This window comes from Sus scrofa, chromosome 13 (genome assembly GCF_054392235.1).
Source record: "Sus scrofa isolate SSC_HxYL_T2T_F1_AM1 chromosome 13, Sscrofa_HxYL_maternal_Yorkshire_Landrace_v2.0, whole genome shotgun sequence".
Taxonomy (NCBI): Eukaryota; Metazoa; Chordata; class Mammalia; order Artiodactyla; family Suidae; genus Sus; species Sus scrofa.
This window is the reverse complement of record NC_139395.1, coordinates 57184454-57198796: the sequence shown is the minus strand read 5'-3', so window position 1 is coordinate 57198796 and position 14343 is coordinate 57184454. Positions and strand designations below refer to the sequence as shown.

Below are 14343 nucleotides of genomic sequence, written 5' to 3'. Positions count from 1 at the left end.
CATGACTTAGGCTGCAGCTTGTAGCAACACTGGATCCTTAACCCACTGAGCAAGGCCAGGGATCGAACCCGCATCCTCATGAACACTATGTTGGGTTCTTAATCCACTGAGCCACAATGGGAACTCCTACTTTTCTTTAACATATTTAATTTGTAAAAAGTTGGGAGCTACCTTCTCTTTTCTGAGGTGATCTTTAAAGAATGATGTGCTTAACTGCAGCCTGTTTACATTGTTTTATCTGTATTTAAAACCCTAGCCAGATATTCTATTTTGTATTTAAGATAAAAATCAACAAATAAAAAGTTGAAAAAGAAACAGAGTAATCCTTGAACATTTCTAAACAATTATCCTCCCCTACTTCCAAAACCGAATGATGCTTTACCTTAACTTCCCTGAGACTTCTTTCTGAGAGTCCATTTAGCTGTGGATTCGCCTTTATTCAAACATGTAGAAGCTAAAAAATGGTACAGAGAAAGTTTATTCTAACCCAGATGCATTTGGAAACTGATGTCATTACTATATGCTTTTGGTTTTGATGAGCTCTTTGATGAACTGAGGTCAGATTCTATCACAGAGACAGAAGTGACTCATTATAAAAGAGTGTAAACTGCTGCCTAGGTATTTGTTCCTCAGTATCTGCAGGGGATGGGTTCTAGGACCCTCCTCAGATACCAAAATCCATGGATGCTTAAGTCCCTCATAAAAAATGACATAGTATTTGCATATAACCTACACAAATCCTTTCTTGTATTTTAAATCATCTCTAGATTACTTATAATATCTAATACAATGTAAGTGCTATGTAAACAGTTGTTAGATACAATGTAAATGCTATATAAATAGTTGCTGGTGTGTGACAAATTCAAGTTTTGCTTTTGGGAATTTATGATTTTTTTTTTTGGCCACCCCACAGCATAGAGAGTTTCCAAACCAGGGATCAGATCTGAGCCACAGTTTCAACCTGCACTGCAGTTGCGGCAGTGCTGCATCCTTTAACTCACTGTGCAGGTCTGGAGATGGAGCCTGCATCACTGGCACTGCAGAGATATTTCCAATTCCACAGAGGGAACCCCTGAATTTTTTTTTTTTTTTTGATGTCTTCAATCTGTCGTCAGTTGAATCCTCAGATGCAGAACCTGTGGCTATAGAGTGCTTATTGTATAGGGTACAATCAATACATAATTACCTCCAGGAAAGGGCTAGTTGTTGTCATGCTGCTGGAAGCTAGTGAGTTAGACCAACTGAAATGTTTATGTGATCTCCAAATCTCATTGTAAAACTTATCCTACCTAATTGACCTTCAGTGCTTTTGAAAAGAAAAATTATTGAAAAGAAAAATTATGGATTAATTTGAGCTTCCCCTCTCTCCTTATCTGGCTTCCTCTGTTCCTGGGGCAGAGACATTGACTGTCAATCAGATATTCAAGAACATGGGGAAAGGTATAAGAACAGGATGCCTGGATAATTCACTTGATACAAATTATCCATCATTCATGTACACTATATAGCAGTGGGTAATCCAGAAAATAAAATCTTTTGTAAAGTTCAGATGTTGGAGGTGGTAGTGAAGAAAGATATTAAAGCATTTTAGTTTTGAAAGGTGGTGATTGAAGAGAGTTAAGGACTTCTGCTGCTGGCCACGATGAAGTGTCTGGTGTCAGCCTTGACCTCCTTTCATGAAGAACTATAAAATTAGATAAAATGTATGAGGCAACTATTTCTAGAAATTGGCTAACAGGCAATGCAGGACTTTGAATTTGAGAAAAAATAACACTCTAAGTAGGCCTTACATTCACCTTGGTTTTCTACCTAGGGGTCCATTCACTGGACCAGAGAGTAAGCCTTATTTTTAACTTATCAAGAATGCATTCAAGTTGAGAGAATTAAAATCTCCCTCACACCATACCCCAAAATTAATTCCTCCTACATTAAGGCAATACATATGTAAAATCAACCAGTAGAAAGTCAGCATAGAAATGAGCATTTATCTCAACTGCAGTGAGAGAGGACCTTAGAAACTTAAAGGCAAAAAGAAAAGATTATACAAGAAAGAGTTGTGGACTTGATTCCATTAAAAAACAAACTTTCGTTTGTCAAAAAACAAAAATCAATATAGAGATACACATGTGCAGCAAATATGAGGTATGAGTGCTTAAAAGACCAGGCACTCCAAACAGTTGACAACAATGCATGATTCCAGTAGTTAAGCGGGAGGTCAGATATCCTATATTTTCCATCCTGAAGCTTTTATTTTCAATCCTTTCCTGCTTGGTGGGTGGAAAAACTCAATTGCCCAAGGTCTCTTCCTGCTTGCTATTTCATCCCTCCTGCCTCTCAGCCTCAGCAGGGGCCTGGCTTTACATTCCATTCCATTCCTTGCCTGGGGCCCTCTAGCTCTTACATGCAATCTTTAGTGATGTTCCTATGAGTTCTAAAAACTTGGGGTTTCCCAGTAATATTGTTCTGTGGCACTTGTTATTAAGTATCGGTATTTCATACTCATCTTTTATTGGAGACATGGTGGTTTCATTTCTACAAAGAAAATGTGACATGTTCCCCTTTTTGACTTCCCATCTTCTCTGAAAAATTGGATGCTTAAAGTGTGTGTGTGCATGTGTGTGTGTGTGTGTGTGTATGTGTGTTCAGGGAATAGACTTGAGGGCTTGAGGGGAGTAATAAAGGAATTGATGGTGCAGTGGTCTGCTCCAGCATTACCACATATTTTCTGATCTGCTGGAAGCAGAAAAATGAGTGTGATGACCTGAGGGAGCCAATGACCAAGTGAGCATATGTTCTGAGCCAAGTTTCAATAAATCACATTGAGCAAGATTCTCCCTGTTCCTCCTGTGTCCATTTACAGGAGTGGACACTTAACGGGTAGTTTGCTGCATTGTACATCCCCAAAGAAAATATATATAAGCTTTTATTCATTCATCCGTAGGGAATTCTACTATGTTCAAGGTACTGTAAAATATTCAGAGACAAATTCTCAAGAAGTTTCAAATCTTAGCATCTGTGAATGTACACAAATAAGTATAAGATCAAAAAAGGTTAAGTGCCTTAAGAAACTGGAAATGCACAATTAAAAACATAGTTCTTACTTACTATGGATTAAATGGAGATTCTGGCCCAGCAAACATGGCATAGACCCATTTTCCTTGCTCTCCTACTAACGCACAATATGAACTCTAGAACCGAAGGAAGAGACAACCAAATGAGATTTCCGAAAGGTGATCTGGTTTGAGACTCCAGGACCAGAACACCATAGTAGCAAGATGTATAGGTCCTCCCTCCCCAAAGAAGAAGCCTCCCAGACCAGGCGTTTCCTACCTCTCAACCAACCAAAAGGGAAGAAGTTCAGGGAGGCTGATTTTTTTCCCCTGATTAAATGGGAGTCTTTCTGGCGACATTAGACAAATTTGACACCTCTAGTAAGGGGGTTGATCAAAATAACTGGCAAGAGGAAGTGCTGCCCTTCCTCACCAGACCTGAGATTCTCCTTTTCAGCAAGCAGGCAGAACAGCATGAAAGACCTAATTACAGCAAATGAACTAATCCAGGAAGGCACTTTTTCTCTGCAGCCCTTAGATGCTTCTCACCTGACATTGTAGCAAGCAAGTGGAACCAGCGAGGGGGATGTAGACACAATAAGTGCCATTCCAATCTCTTTGTCCTCATCTGCCTGAAATGTTCCTCTCTTGCCCAAAGATATGGAGGCAGCTGGGGACCCTGATAGGAGGTTCCTACTACATCCATTGCCCATGGAGAGACACCTAAGGCCCAGTCTAGGGAAACTCCTACTCCCTCAGTCAGTGGGATGGATGAAGGGACCAGTGGGATCCTCTTTAATACCAGATAAATCAAGCAGACCAAAATAAACATCACAGAGACTGAAAATTACATTGCTATTGGAGCCACAACCCATAAAAGTAGCCAAGACCCATGATTAATTTAACAGGGTGACTTCCTGCTAATACAAAAGAATCCAGACTCTCTTAACATAATAGACAAAAAATCCAGAGAATAAATTAAAAAATCATCCATCCTACCAAGAACCAAGAAAATCACAGATTGCATGAGAAAAGACAATCATCTGACACCAACAGCAAGATGAATCAGATGTTAGAATTATCTAACATAGATTTAAAAGTGTTTCTCATGCAAACAGTTACCAATAATTACAAATTCTTCTGATTACAAATAAGAAAGAAATTTCAGGATATAAATAGAAGTTATAAAACAGAACTAAATGGAAATTATAAAATTGAAGATTACAATAATATGGAAAACATTTCTGGATATTCTTTGTTTTCTTTTTAGGATCATATCTGCCGTGTATGGAAGTTCCCAGAATAGGGGTCAAATCAGAGCTGCAGCTGCTGGCCTACACCACAGTCATAGCAATGCCACCCAAGCCACATCTGTGACCCGTGCCGCAGCTTGAAGCAACACCAGATCCCTAACCCGCTGAGTGAGGCCAGGGATCAAACCCACATTTTCATGGATGCTAGTTGGGTTCCTAACCCACTGAGCCACAAAGGATACGCCCTTGCTGGATAGTCTTAACAGTAGAGTGGAGATGAGAGATGATACAATTAGAGGCTGTGAGAATAATAGAATCTACCCAATTTAAGCAATAGAGAGGAAATATACTGAAAAAAATGAACAGTGCCTCTAGGACCTGTGAACAATAACAAAAGATACAACATTTGTATCCCTGGAGTCTTGGAAGAAAATAAGAAAGACAATGATGCTGAAAGAGTATTTGGGGAAATAATGGCTGAAAGATTTTCCCAATTTGGTGAAATATATAAGCCCATAGATCTAAGAACCTAAATAAACCTCAAATATGATAAACCCAAAAAAACCTATGCCAAAATACATCATATTTAAATTTTTGAAAATGAAATCCTAAGAGGAAAAAAGTCTTGAAAGCAGTCAGAGAGGAATGATACATTACCTGTAGAGGAACACCAGTTCAACCTGTAGAGGAACACCAATTCAACTGACAGCAGATTTCTTATTTTATAATATGGAGACAAGAAGGAAGTACTACAGTATTTGTCAAGGAAGCACTGAAAGAACGATAAACTGAGAGTTCTATATCTTGCAAAACTATCTTTTAGGAAGGAAGGGGAAATAAAAACATTCTCAGATGAATGAAAACTAAAAGTTGTTGCTAGTGCATTTGCTCTTAAAGATTGGCTAAAGGAAATACTTCAATCAGAAAGAAAAAAATTTAAAAAAATGAAATATTGGATAACGAGAAGGAACAGTGTAGCAAGATTTATGGATACATAGAAGAATGAACAGTGCAGCAAGATTTATGGATACATACAGTAAACTATTATTTCCTTATGTGTTTTATAAATAATATTTGATGATTGAAACAGAACTCTTAATGTCATATTATATTCAAGTCAATGATATCTAAAAGTGGGAAAGGTAAAGGGATTTAAATGGAAGTGAAGTTTCCCCATTTTAAAGTAATAATATATTGATAATAGTAGACTATACCAAGTCACATATTAGATTGTAATACCCAGAGCTACCTGGGTTTTACAAAAGCTATATAAAGAAGTGCATCTAGGAGTTCCCATCGTGGCGCAGTGGTTAACAAATCCAAGAACCATGAGGTTGCAGGTTCGGTCCCTGGCCTTGCTCAGTGGGTTAAGGATCTGGCATTGTTGTGAGCTGTGGTGTAGGTTGCAGGTGCAGCTTGAATCCCATGTTGCTGAGGCTCTGGTGTAGGCCGGCGGCTACAGCTCCAATTTGACCCCTAGCCTGGGAACCTCCATATGCTGCAGGAGTGGCCCTAGAAGAGGCAAAAAGACAAAAAGACAAAAAAAAAAAAAAAAAAAAAAAAAGTGCATCTAAAACCACTATACATGATTTTAGATGCACTTCTGAATATTGAAAAACAACAGCAGCAACAACAACAAAACTTTCAAGCAATCCACAGGAAGAGAAAGAAGGATCAAGAACCACAGAAATGAATTAGAAAGCAAATGGGACCTGCTGTATAGCACAAAGACCTCTATTCAGTATTCTGTGATCATCTATGTGGGAAAAGAGGACGGATGTGTGTACATGCATAACTGAATTGCTTTGTTGTAGAGCAGAAATTATCACAACATTGTAAATCAACTATACTTCAATAAAACTTTTAAAAAATGAAAAAAACAAGTAATATGATAATATACTGAAGTGCTAACATGTTAATAATCTTAAATGTACATTATCTAAATCTTTTATTGAAAGATAGAGATTGACAGTGGATAAAAAATCCAATCCAACAATATGCTGCTTATGAGGAACTCACTTCAAAGCTAATGATTAAGCAAGGTAAAAGTTAAAGAATTTCAGAAGAACAGGTGTTAAGTCTTCTATGAATGTTTGATAGAATTCGCCTTTGCAGCCTTCAGATTCTGGACTTTGGCTTTTTGGAAGTTTCTTAATCACATTTTCAGTTTCAGTGCTTGTGATTGGTCTGTTTAGATTTTCAGTTTCTTCCTGGTTCATTCTTGGTAGGTTGAACTTTTCTAAGAATCTGGCATTTTATTGGCATATAGTTGCTTATAGTAGTCTCTTATGATCCTTTGTATTTCTATGGAGTCAGTTGTAATTTCTCCTTTTTCATTTCTAATGTTATTGATATGAGCCCTCTCCCTTTTTTTCCTGATGAGTCTGGCTAAGGGTTTATCAATTTTATTCATCTTTTCAGAGAACCAACTTTTGGTTTCATTGATCTTCTCTATTGTTTTCTTTGTCTCTAATTCATTTGTTTATGCTGTGATCTTTATGATTTCTTTCCTTTTGCTAATTTTGGGCTTTGTCTGTTCTTCTGTCTCTAGTTGTTTTAGGTATAAGGTTTGATTGTTTATTTGAGATTTTTCTTCCGTCCTGGAATAAGATTGTATTGCCATAAACTTCCCTCTCAGAACTGCTTTTGCTGTGGCCCAAAGGTTTGGGGTTGTTTTATATTTGCTGTCATTTGTCTCTAGGTGTCATTTGATTTATTCCCTCTTTGATTTTGTCACTGACCCATTGGTTGTTCAGTAGTGTATTGTTTATCTTCCAAGAGTTTGTGATTTTTTTGCTGTTTTTTTCTTGTAGTTGATTTCTAGTCTCATAGCATTGTGATCAGAGAAAATGCATGGGATAATTTCAACTTTTTTAAGTTTACCAAAGCTTGATCTTGTGGCCCAAGATGCAATCTATTCTGGAGAATGTTCCATGTATACTTGAGAAGAAGGTATATTCTGCTTCTTTGGTATGGAAAATTCTATAAATATCAGTTAAATCTATCTGGTCTAGGGTGTCATTAAGGACCTGGTGTTGCCATGGCTGTGGCATAGGCTTCAGCTGCAGCTCCAATTTGACCCCTCTCCTAGGATGTCCCATATGCTGCATATGTGGCTGTAAAGAGAAAAAAAAAAAAAAAAGCAGGAGAGGCTATACTAATATGTGACAAAAGTAGACTTCAGAGCAAAGAAAATATCTAGAGATAAAGTCATTATTACGTAATGATGAAAACATCAACCCACCCAGAAAACTTGATGATCCTAAATGTATAAACACCAAATTATAGATCCTTAAAAAAAAAAAAAAAAAGAGGGAGCGATTGCTAACTGTATTTGGAGACTCCATTGGACCATTTTCAACAATTGGTGGAACTACTGTGCATAAAATCAGCAAAAAAAAAAAATAGAGAATCTGAGCATCACAATTGGCCAGTAGTAGCTAGTTGACATATATAGAACACTCTATCCAGCAGTAGCAGAATACACATTTTTTTTAAGCACCCATGCAACATTCATCAAAACAGACCATATCTTGGGTCACCAAAAAACACTTTAACAAAGTTTTAAAAATTGAAATCATTCAGAATGTGTTCTCTGACTATATAATAAAATCTAACTAGAAATAAATTACAAAAAGATCACAGAAAAATTTCTAAATATGAAAATTAAGTAGCATAATTCTACATTAAACATAGGTTAAAGATGAAATCTTAAAGGAAATTGAAAAATACAAAGAGCTGAATGAAAATGAAAATACAGCTTATTAAAATATGTAGGCTGCAGCTAAAGCAGTGATGAGAAGGAAATTTATACCACTATATCAGAAATGAGGTGGGAGTGGTGCAGTGGAAACAAATATGGCTAGGAACCATGAGGTTGCTGGTTCGATCCCTGGCCTCATTCAGTGGGTTAAGAATCTGGCATTGCTGTGAGCATTGCTGTGGTGTAGGTCGCAGACATGGCTCAGATCCTGTGTTGCTCTGTCTCTGGCGTAGGCCAGCAGCAACAGCTCTGATTAGATCCCTAGCCTGAGAACCTCCATATGCTGTGGGTGTGGCCCTAAAAAGCAAATAAATAAATAAATAAAGGAAATGAGGAAAGTTCTCAAATTAATAGCTCAGGTATAAAAAAGGAAAGAAAAATAATCCTATAACAAGAAGACAGAAGGAAATAATAAAAGTAAAAGCAGAAATCAATAAAACTTAAAACAGGAAAGTCAATGAAGTCAATGAAGCAAAATCTGGTTATTCTAAAAATATTATTAAAATTGAGAGATGCTTAGCAAGACTGACAATTAGAAAATTATTAATATAAGGAATGAAATAGGGGATATAAATACAGATCCTATAGTTATTAAAAAATAATAAGGATATACTATGAACAACTTCATATTCATATATTCAGCTACTTAAAAAAAGAGATCAATTTTTCAAAAACTGTAAACCTTCTAAATTCACTCAGGATGAAATGGACAGCCTGAGTAGCCATTAAGTAAGTTGATTTAGTACTTAAAAGTCTTCCCCAAAAGAGCTAAGTTCATATAGTTTTACTGGAGAAATCTACTAAATGTTTAGAGAAGACCTAACATCCATTTTACATAAACTCTTTCAGAAAATAGAAGAGTCAGGAATGCTTCCCAACTCATTTTATGAGCCTAGTAAAAGATTACAGTGAGGGAGGGAAGAGGCAAAGAGGGAGGAAGGAAGGAAGGAAGGAAAGAGGGAGGGAGAGAGGGAGGGAGGGAGGGAGGAAGGAAGGAAGGAAGGAAGAAAGGAAGGAAGGAAGAAAGAAAGAAAGAAAGGGAAAGAAAAGACTATTCTAGTCCAATATCTCTTATGAACTTTGACATAGAAATACTCAACAAAATATTATCAAAGCAAGGCCAACACTATGTAAAAAATAATTATGTACCATGACCAAATGAGATTTAATACATGTACGCAAGGGTGGTTCAGTTCTTTAAATTGAATCATTGTAATCTACCATATCTACAAGCTAAAGAAGAAAAAATATATCATCGTATCAATAGACCCAGAACAAGCATTTGACAAAATCCAACATCCATTTATAATAAAAATTGTTGGCAATTTAGAAACAGAGGTGGATTACTTCAGCTTGATAGAGAATCTTTGAGATTGGGAACAAGACAAGGATGTTCACTCTCACTACTTCTATTCAATACAATAACGGAAGTTCAAGCCACTGTGATATGACAAGAAGAAGGAATAGGAGGTGTGCAGAGTAGAAGGGAATAAAGTAAAAGTATCTTTATTTGCAGATGACAATATTTTCTACCTACAAGATCCCTAGAAATATACACTAGCAACAATAAACTCCTAGAACTAATAAGTGAGTTTAGCAATTAAGTAATCCACAAAATTTAACTGTATTTCTATATGTTAACAGTGAATATGCAGAAACCAAAACTTTAGACACAATAACATTTACATTGGTTCTAAAGAAAATGAAATATTAGATATACACTTGACAAAATTTTTGCAGGATTTATATGCTGAAAATTACAAAATGCTAGTGAGAAAAATCAAAGAAGACCTTCCAATAAATGTTGGAAGTCTCAACACAGTAAAGGTGTAAGTTCTCCCCAACTTGATCTTAGGTTTAATACAATTGCTAATAAAATTTAGGTTAATCTAAAGTAGACATTGGCCCTATATTTAAAACAATCATAGCATAGAATAATAAGGTAAGAGGAATTACTCTATCAAATACTAAAGCTACTTATATAGCAGTAGTAATCTAGTCAATATGGTATTGCCAGAGAACACAGTGGAATAGAATGAAGGACCTAGAAATAGACCCCCCACACACACACACACAAAATGATTTTTGACAAAAATGCAAAAATAATTCAATGAAGGAAGCCCAGACTTTCAACAAATGGTATTGGTGCATTAGACATCCATTGGCAAAAATAAATAAATAAATAAATAATAAAAAATTTAAAAAACGCATTGATCTAAACTTCATACTTTGTACAAAAGTTAACTAAAAATGGGTTATAGGCCTTAAATGTAAAATTATAAAGTTTTTAGAAAAATAAACATAGAAATTTGATGGGGTCTAAGGCTAGGTGGGCAAAGAGTTCTTAGACTTAATACCAAAAGTGTAAATCCATAAAAGGAGCAATAGATAGATTGGGCTGCATCAAAATTAAAACTTTTTCTCTGTGAAATCCATGTGAAAGAATGAAAAGACAGTCTATAGATTAGAAAAGAATATTTGCAAACCACATATTTCACAGAAGACTAGTATCTAGAATATATAGAGCCCCTAAAACTCAACCAAGGAATCCAATTAGAAAGTGGGCATAAGACATGAACAGACATTTTACCAAGCAAGATATACAGATGGCAGATAAGCGCACAAGCTATTCCACATCACTAGCCATTAGAGAAAAACTAAATAAAACCACAATGAGCTATCACTTCACACCTATAAGAATGGCTAAAATAAAAAATAATGACAACCAACAGCAAATACTGGTGAGGATGCAGAGAAACTGTTCACTCATACATTGTTAGTGGCTAATGGGGGTATAAAATGGTACAGCCACTCTGGGATAAATCTGGCAGTTTCTTATAAAATGAAATGTATAACTAACATATGACCCAGCAATGGCACTCTTGAGCATTTATCTCAGAGAAATGAAAATTCATATTCATATAAAAGAATTTGTACATAAATGTTCATGCCAGCTTTATTCATAATAGCCAAAGTCTGGAAATAGCCCAGATGTTTTTAATGGATGGGTGGTCAAATAAACTGTGGTACCTATGGAATTATACTCAGCAATCAAAATGAATGCTATTGATAGAAACAACAACCTTGGTGATTTTTCAGAGAATTGTGTTGAGTGAAAAAAGCCAATTCCAATAAATTACATACTTCAGTTTTTTTAAGTTTTCTTCAAAAAAAATTTAAGATTTTTATTTTTTATATTATAGTTGATTTACAACGTTCTGTCAATTTCTGTTGTAAAGTGACCCATATATATACACACATATATATATGTATATATATTCATTTTCTCACATTATCCTCCATCATGTTCCATCATAGGTGACTAGATATAGATCCCTGTGCTATAGCTCTATAAAGCAGGATCTCATTGCTTATCCACTCCAAATGGCAATAGTTTAACCCCAAACTCCCAGTCCATCCCACTCCCTCTCCTTCCCCCTTGGCAACCACAGTCTGTTCTCCAAGTCCATGAGTTTGTTTCCTTTCTGTACATATGTTCATTTGTGCCTTATACTAGATTCCAGATATAAGTGATATCACATGGATGGAACTAGAGATTCTCATACTAAGTGAAGTAAGTCAGAAAGAGAAAGACAAATGCCATATAAAATTTTTTAAATTGAAGTTGATTTACAACATTGTGTTGTATTATGTTAACAATGTTGTGTTTTATATATACACACACACACACACATATTCTTTTTCAGATTTTTTTTTCATTATAGGTTTATTATAGGATATTGAATATAGTTCCCTGTGCTATACAGTAGGACTTTATCGTTTATTTATTTTATATATAGTAGTTTGTATCTGCTAATCCCAAACTCTTAATTTGTTCTTTCCACACTTTTCCCCTTTGTTTTATTTTCCAAGTCTGTGAGGCTATTTCTGTTTTGTAAATAAGTTCATTTTTATCATATTTTAGATTCCATATGTAAGTGATAAAATTACATACTTTATGATTCCATTTAAGTAATATTTTTGAAGTGACAAAATTTGAGAAATGGAAGACACAGTAATGATTGCCAGGGCTTAGGGATAGAGGTGAGGGAGGGGCAAGTGAAAGGTAGGTGAGGTAATAAAAGTGCAATATTAAGTATCCTTGTGATGGTAGAACTACTCCATATCTTGACTGTGGTGGCAGATACACGAACTTACTCAAGTTATAAAATTCTATTGAACTTAATAGATCTACAAACACATATACTGAATGAGTATACTGGGATTTGGGGGCATTCTGGATAAGATTGGTGTATTGTATTAATGTCAATATCCTTGCTGTGCTATTATACTATGATTTTGCAAAGTGTTACCACTGGGTGAAACTGGATAAAGAATACATAGGATAGCTCCATGTTATTTCTTATAACTGCATGTGAACCTGCAATTATCTCAGTTATTTCAATTGAAATTATGTACATATATATAAGCTTTTAAAATTGTTTATATATATGTGTGTGTGTATATATATATATATATATATATATATACACACACACCACATTTGACCACTAGCTCTGTGTCATGCACTGTTTGAATAAATTTGCATCAGTAATAATTCCATCTAATCCCCCAAACAGCAATATTATCACTATTTTCCAATGAAGAGACCAAGTCACAATGAGATCAAGCAATGGTCAAGTTTCCCGTCATTGCAGAACCTGGATTAGAATCCAAGGACTTTTGGCTCTAGTATCCACAGCCCAAACTGATAGGTTATTTTCTCTCTTTACTTAAAGATAATTTATAACCGAGGTCATTGTGTGAGACTTTATGGAGGAAATGGCATTTTAAACTTCCTTAAAGGGGAGATTTTGACCTGATATATGTATAGTTAATGTTACTGTACGTAGGAGGAAATTAATACATATTTGTTGAATCAATAGGTGACTTACCTTCTTTAAGCCACTAGACGATTCCTTCAGTCACTGATTATCTGCCAGGAGCCCAGGATTTGCAAAATGAGAAAACACAGGACCCATGGCAATAAGCTCATTTTGCTTTATTGCACTGACTATTGCATTGACTTTCTCCCAACTTAGGTCAGTGTTCCCAGAGGGGATCTATTGGCATTCTGGGTGGGACAATTCTGTGTTGTGTGGAGATAATACCTTGCAGAACTTTTAGCAACAATTAGAGTGTTCCCCAAATATCAGTATTGGCCTCAAATACTGAGATGTTGAAAAAACACCCCACCTCCCCATTTACTCCTTCCTCCTAAAGATCCTGGTCAAGAACCAGTGTACTTAATCTCTCTTGTTATCAAACTCAAAGAATTCAGCAGAACTGCAGGATTCACATGATTCAAGGGGGACATTACAACTTCCCCCTTAGCATGGTTCCATGCATATGATAGAAAGAAATAGAACTTCCTTGCCTTCATAGTGGCTCTATGTTTGAATCTGAATTGGTCTAAAGTGTTCATTTTGCTTTTTGTTGTTGTTGTTGTTGTTCTGGTTGTTCTTTTTGATGGGCATAAGAAAGGTTTCCCCTTTAAGAGGAATGCTGCTGAGCACATACCATCTAGCATACCCCAGACCAAGCTCTTTGAATCTCAATAGAAAGAAAAATATCTGAAAGGGAAATGTATTAATGGATTATTTTTGTAAATGCGAAAAATCTCTTGGAAGGGCAATTTTGTCTTGTTGACTGGCAGAAAAACAGCGGCGTTAATTATGTTGTCTTGTTAAATTTGAAAGAATGTAGTGAATATTGGGAACTTTTCTAATTGCCTTTGTGGAGAAGCATTTCAGGGATCAGAGCCATCTCTGTCAGAGGAATGCCAAGGCAGCTGTGTCCCTTCTGAGGCACTGGGTCTAGTTGGATGTTCTCAGGGGAAACAGTTGTGAGCTTGAGAACATGGACTCTGGGGGAAAACTCATGGAGAGGTGAAAGGTGGGAAAAGGCAGAATCTCTGCTTCAGGTTCTGAGCACTGGCTGTTTCTTTCCTTTTCATGTGGAGAGATGAGAAGGAGATAAACAGAGTTGTGGAAATCCCTGCATTCATGTGGATGCAATGTCTCCACACTTGTCTTGGCTCCTGTAGGCAGATAAGCTCTCTAGCCATCAGAACTGGGGTGGGGGTGGAGGGACAAATTATGTCCCCAGGAATACAGTTCTTTGAAAAAAGCCCAGGCAAAGTGTGGGGTTTAAATAGAAGAACAGAAGGAAAAACCAAATGATGACCTGCATAAAAAATGGAAAAACAATGTTGCTTTCTCATAAATCTAGTTCTTGGATAGAAATTTGGTGTAAAAAGAGAGCCCTAAAATATAGA

General features: G+C 36.1%; 1 protein-coding gene across 25 annotated transcripts in view; it reads left to right on the top strand.

Annotated features, from left to right (window-relative positions):
• FHIT (fragile histidine triad diadenosine triphosphatase) overlaps positions 1-14343 on the top strand; it is a 1441601-nt gene that overhangs the window by 522848 nt on the left and 904410 nt on the right. The gene's annotated exons all lie outside the window — the stretch shown is intronic.